This window comes from Anoplophora glabripennis, unplaced genomic scaffold (genome assembly GCF_000390285.2).
Source record: "Anoplophora glabripennis isolate ALB-LARVAE unplaced genomic scaffold, Agla_2.0 scaffold2, whole genome shotgun sequence".
NCBI classification, from domain to species: domain Eukaryota; kingdom Metazoa; phylum Arthropoda; class Insecta; order Coleoptera; family Cerambycidae; genus Anoplophora; species Anoplophora glabripennis.
In genome coordinates this window covers 2,764,460-2,771,617 of record NW_019416325.1, presented here as the reverse complement: position 1 = coordinate 2,771,617, position 7,158 = coordinate 2,764,460, and positions in this window count along the sequence as shown.

Sequence of the window (7,158 nt, the reverse complement as noted above, 5' to 3'; positions counted from 1 at the left end):
CCCCCCCCCCCCCCCCCAACATAAGGTCTGCGGAGCTACCGAAATCCGAAGATAAAATCGTTTGTTCTCTACCCAAAAATTTTTAACCTGCAATTATGTCCTACTTTTCCGTAACAACGCGAACGAAATTGCTCACTCATTAACAGGTATTTTATACGGGGTGCAACTAAAATACATGACGGGTTCAATGACGCAAAAAGTTGTAAGGTTTTTTATTAAGTGAGGACTTTTTTCTGAAATCTGAAATTTTTAAACCATTCTTAGAATTAAATCCACAATCTTGATGCTGACATGTGAAATAGTGTCTAGAGACAGCCAATCCACTTTGCTTCGACGCTCCCTATACAGGGTGTCCCACAGTGACGGGACATTAGACATATTTCAGAGACTACTTTAGAGAGATTTTAATTTTGAAAATTTGGGCAATAGTATTTTTAGGCATGCCCATCTCGACTAAAATAATGGCGTCCACCTAACGCTTCCGGTAACACCGGAAGTTGACGTCATCTTCGTTATTTTAAAGGGAACACCCTGTTTATTATTTCAATTTCGAATTCTTTTTAGGTGAACTTTCATAAAGGTTTCCTATTCTTAAAGTTAACCGTTTTTGATATATTTAATTTTTTTCCAAATAAATTAAAAAAGCACTGCCTAATTCAAAAAGATGTGTATTTTACAATAATAAAGTTAGAGCGATAAAATTTATAGGGGACGTAACTAAAACTCTAAGCCATAATTTCAAAATGACTTAATTTCAACTCCTATTTATTATCTTGTGACACTCTCCATGGATAAATAATAAATTTAGAATGTCAGCATTTGAATAAATAACGTTTTTCATTCTTTAACAATAAATAATACCCACATAAACATTCACTGTGTGTGTTAAATTGACAACAATAAACTGGTGACAGATTAGGTGCTTGTTTTGAAGTTCCACTAAAAATTTCACAGCCATCCTTGCAAGAAATTATACAATATCCGAACTGCACGAAAAACAATAAATACCTTAAAAACCAGAAGAGATAGGTATAGAGAACCATTATGCCATTCGAAAGAGAACAAAATTGTTCATCAGGTTGCTCAAAAATATACAGGGTGTTCTATTAAAAGAAATAAGTTAAGACGGTTTAAAGTTGACTAAATGCGGCATTAAATTTCTACCACCCTGTATGAAATTAAGTCATTTTGAAATTATGGCAGGAAAGCTTAGGGTTTTAGTTACGTCCCCTATAAATTTTATCGCTCTAACTTTATTATTGTAAAATACACATCTTTTTGAATTGGGCAGTGCTATTTTGTTTTTTTTTTTTTTGAAAAAAATTAAATATATCAAAAACGGGTTAACTTTAAGAATAGGAAGCCTAAGTTCACTTAAAAATTGAGGTAGAATCCAAAATTGCAATAATATACAGGGTATTCCATTTAATATAACGAAGATGACATCAACTTCCAGTAAATTTTCAAAATTAAAATCGAAGTAGTCTTTTTTTTGACAAAAAATTAAACTGATAGGCTACATTTTTCTATACGTAAAACGAACGAAAAAAGACCTAAATCGTAAAAATGTTTCCGTTAAATTTTAGCCAAGCATTTTGATTACACACTTGTCTATAAATACTCTTAGTTTTCGAAATACAAAATATTATACAAAATATATCGTTTTTTCTCTATATTTTTTTAATTTTTTAATTTCATTTTAAAGTATCATTTAATTCTGAACAAAATGAATCCTCAAAAATTTTTTTGCTATTTTTCTTAACAGGTATCTTAAAAAATTTCATTATTAATTGAATTAAATAATATATATTGTCACCCATTAGCAGATACCCCTCAATTTTTTTTTCAGGACAAACGATTTGAATTATTTTTTTTAATATACGATTCTGCCAGATGTATTGTTGAATCTACTACAATACTTCAGTTTATAATCCATACTAATTGTATTTTTTTTGACAGCGACCTTTTGAAAATCATTGTAGGTCCTTTTATCAACAATCTAAATTAACGTAATTTAAAACCCCAATATCTCAAATTTCATCAATTATTTATAACGAAAAATATTTTTTCTATTTCGGTTTAAAAGTCTAGGTGGCATTGAAAATGCCTGAAGATGAAGAATTGGCCAGTTACTGACTTAGTTGGCCATGACTGGTAAATAGTAGTCTGTATAAGGACCCAAAATTGAAAAACTTTTTGATCCTGCCTAGAACTGCGAATATAACTTAAAAGCAGACTCAATTATTTCAAATATAACCAACAGTGCCAGTAACTAATTGGCTAATTCTTCATCTCCGGACATTACCAAAGCCTTCTAGATTTTAAAGCTTAGGCCATTTAAAATTTTGTGTTTGTATAAATATTATTCCGCATTATAAATTGACGAAATTTTAATAAATGAGTTCCAAGTGTAGTTGATTCTGTTTTTTTTTTTTAAGTCTGGCTCCAGTAAAAAAAACCTAATGATTTTCCGAAAAATAATTCCCAAAATTATCATAGCAGGTCATGCATTAACAGCCGGATCAACATAAGTGGTTCAACAAGTACATCCGTTGTGTATGCGTCTGTAAAAAAAAATCTGGGGTGTTCTGGTTCCTAATTTTGTACCGCAGAGTATAATTTGGTTTTTGTTTTTATAATGTTTTTGTACGTATAAAATTTACCACCCTGTATCGCGCTGGCGAAAAGTAGACGTGGCATGTAAAATTTACAACAAACGGAACCGTCCCTTTTTGGAGATCCAGAAGCAGATAAATAATATTTTAATTCAATGTACCCCTTTCTAGGAGACATTTCAAGTTAATCGCTGTTCGGTGCAGTACGTATCTCCGAGATTAGTAGTTACCGTTCGGACGGGAATATCTGATATGTAACAGATCGAGTCTCCGAAACAAATGAAGAACGGAGGGGGGTTCGTAGGGGTCTCGCGTTCTTGTTAGGCGTACAATTAGAATATCTTAATTTGTATCTCAGCTATCGGCTTGACCCTCTGAAATTAATATATTCTATGACTATTTAGTGAACAACGGAGTCCGATGTCGCCACTAAATGTTTCTTGTTGCCGGCTTATGCCGGATTTACTGTTAGCGTTTTGTAAACGAATAAAACTGTTCAGTAAAATAGTAATTTACGTACAGGGCGTTCGGCTTAAGACGGATTGTTCCGTAACTGTGGAAATACAATACAAAACAAAAAAAGAAATTGTTTCAATTAAAGTTGCACCAAACCAATTTTCTCGTATACTTATTAAAATTTCGATTCCCAAAACGTGATTTTCTGTATTTTCTGTATTTAAGGGCGGTTTTTCGCGATTTAAATAAAAAATGGAGGGTGGTGGAGCAATTTTGGCACCGGATTCGGATTCAGCGCGTCGAAATAGATAAGGACACACAGGTCTGGTCTTTGGAACAATACACTTTTCTTTTTTGCTTGGCGTGTTATTATTGTACATATTTTTAGCATGTTTCCAATACTTTTGTATATTTTGTTAATATGATAATATTTTCATAAAAATTGTGGCTGGTTTGTGACAAGGGAAGAAGATGGAAACCAAATTATTGGTGTTTTAAATGGAACACATATACCAGGGTGTCCTAGAATAAGGTGTACAACGGAAGACCACAAATAGGCTTTAGGCTAATTCACCTATATCCGAAATCGCTTCGTTTTGCCACTAGATGGCCTCAAAGTTCGTGAAAATTTGTTGAATTTTGTAAATAACTCGAATATATATTAATCGATTTGGCATATGTTGATATCGCTACAAAATCTCCTGCAACTTATTGCTAGATAGAAACTAAAAAAATTATTATCTTGTGTGTATAGGACATCTGTATAATGGAAAATAATTAATTGTAAAATCCGAAAAATTTGATTTGGTGCAATTTTACTGGAAATATTCCTTTGTATTATTGATATTACCAGAGCTAGGGAAGAATATGTCTGGGCGAAACACCCCATTCTGTTAAATATAAATATGTTACAAACAATCAATAATAACACACTTATCACTATTATATTGTTTATAAATAAATATCTTTTTGGTTTTAGGTTCTACACATCCAATAATGAATCGTGAGTAAAATAATATTTAAGAAAAAATATACATAACATATGCAAATGTTGGGTATTTTAAAGCTGCTTCAAACTCACCCTTTTTGAGCTAAAAAATATCCCCAATGTTTTCGAGGCATGACAATCACTTGGCACTTTTTGATAATGAAACATATGGACAGAAAGTACCAGGTCGTAGATGTAGATTATACGTATTGATGTCAATTTAACTAGATTGTACATTTGGAAAATATTAGGACGTTGTAAATTTAAAACTAAATATTGCATGTAAATTAACTTTAGTTAATTAATATAATAAATTCTTAATATCATTTTTTTACTATGTCTAAAGATGATATAAGTACTTAGATAATACAGTGCGCAAACAAATTTTTTTCTTCCAGTTTTATAAATAAGTAAACATATAATACAGTATCATATTAGTTAGTTAGTAGAGTGTAATTGAGATCAAGACTAACAGTTTATATAGTTTAGAAGTTCGTCATATATTGCAACTATCAATATTGCATTGGGAGTTTATCAAATTTAATTTCGTTGCAAATTATGTGCGTTCGAATTAGAACAAATATCAGTAATAAGCACTGTAACATTAAAGGTCCACGGACAGAACCCTGCGGAACTTCCGAAATCTGAACGATTTCGACAGATTTGATTCCTGAAACTTGGGCAAATTGATAGATATCGGGTAGATATGATACATTATTTGAATCTTAACAACAGGGCTACATTTCTTATCAAAGTAAGTTTCAGTAAATTATGATGATATTATCGTATTTTAATATTATCAACTTACTAAAATATACCTATTTTTAATCCACGGATTCGAGACTTTGTTTTAATTGTTAAGGAAATCAGATTTATATTGACAAATCATATTTGCAACGAAAATTCGTTGGTGATGACTAAGAAAATAATTAATTATTACCTAAGAAATTCGAAAAATTTACAAGGAAAAATTTTTTTGAATGATAAAATAAGAATTGGAGTTGGCGGGTCTCCCAGAAAAAAAGACCACATCGCTTAGGAGTGGCAGGTTTTTTCTGATTTCTATAAACGCAATTACTTTTTTGAAAAAAAAATGCCGTTTTCGAGAAGCTCTAGCGACTAAACGAAGCAACTTTGAATAAAGATAAAGTTTAGATAAAATGACTGTAGGTATATAGGGTGTTGCAGAAACCAAACTTGATAGAATACCTCAAAATAAGAAAAAAAATCATATAAACATAGGTCGTAGAATGCTTCGTTTTCGAGACAGTTAAAATGGAAAAAAATCACATTTATTTAAACATCTATTAAAATATGTGACGTAGATGGTTGACAATGCAATGGGCAATGAGTTAACTAACTATAGGCATAGATTCGTCACTAAGAACCCCAGAATTTCGACGCCACTGGCTACTTTGTAAATTACATAAATGTATTCAATTTCACTTGGTATTTCTAACAAAAAATACGTCTTCCATTTTATTCGAAAAACGAGTCATTTTTGGGTAATATTTTTGTTATAATTTAAAATAGTCTTGGACATAGTTGAGTAAATAGAAAAATATACTACAAACGAATGTAATCGTTTCACAAAAAAAAAAATGGAAAATAAAATTTTAAATGTAGTGATTCAAGGGCGTCGCCAAGGGGGGCAGGGTAGGGCAGCTATCCCCCCTAGAAATTCATAAAAAAGTACAAAAATTTTCTTAAATTAAGAAAATATTGGAAATTTTTATTAAAATATTTTATTTAGTTAAACTTTAATTTTGAAAATTAAAACACTATTAAAAAAACAATGGTAGTAAATTAGTAGAAACAGTTAATTGTTTGAGTTAAAAAATTTCAAATTTTATGTTAAGAAATACCTAACATGCTTCCACACTTTAAAAATTTTGCTCTTGAATTTTGAATAAAAAAATTTATATCTATCGGAATCAGAATAAAAGTTCAACAGTGCTACTAACCATACAGGGTGTCTCTTAAGAAGAGATCAACATTAATTATTTTGTTATTATTTTAAGTAATATAATGTATGTAACGAGCGTTCAAATAAAAACGTGGTCGAAGTTGGCTCTGACACATTGGACGTAGGGAGTAGCTTATAGCGACCAACTTAACCTCATTTTNAAGCCTTTGTACTATCCCTCATACCCGCGTACTATGCGACGCGTACATTAACCGCGAACTGAAACTATAAGCAGCAACGAAATACTTTAAGTGACAAATTTTGGAGGCACGTGGACTAAGGGCTTATTAAAATTCCTCATAGTTAATCCGACGGTTCGAAAAATTTAAATTTTTTATTTCCTTAATTTTTTGATATTTTTTAGTACCCCTCAAAAAAGCTTTTCTGGTAAATTTTGAGATTTTTTTTGATTACTTGTTCAAAAGATAAAATTTTCAAAAAGCTCTTTTTTTGGTTTTTTATAATAACTTTCTTAATAATGGTCCAAATTAAAGCTTTTTTTATAAAAATCTTTGTTTTTAGATGGCCTTTACAAATAAAAATACAAACAATATATTCAGTGTTTTTGATTAAGATTTTTGAGTGTGAAATTTTAAATTGTGTTTTTGAAAGTGAGTGTATCTTTAGATTTTTGTAAAAATTTTTTATTTCAAACCACTAATTTTTAACAACGTTTAGGACCGGTCCGGTCGTGGGCCCTCCATAATTACTTATTTTTTGATTTTTGAAAATAAAAAAAAAATTTTTTCTCTATAAATCATTATAAGTACCGATTTTTGCATACTCTTTTTTACTTATTTTAAATTAATTTTAATACTTTTTAATTATTAATAGGTGTTTAAAATCAATAAATCAATCACTGGCACCCAAAAATTTCATTCAATCATTCCAAGGAGCAATGGAAATACATTAGCTAAGGAGTATTCTAGTTTACAAAATAATATTTTGTTCCTTGGAATGATTGAATGAAATTTTCGGTTTGTTTGGCTGTATTGTAACGCAAATCTATTTTTTTTTGCATCTAAATAGTGTTTCTCAGATGAAAATTTGACAGCAATATTCATAAGATGTGCGACTCTTTTTAAATTGGATAGAAATTCATAAAGATACTATTATTTAAATAAAAAAAAATA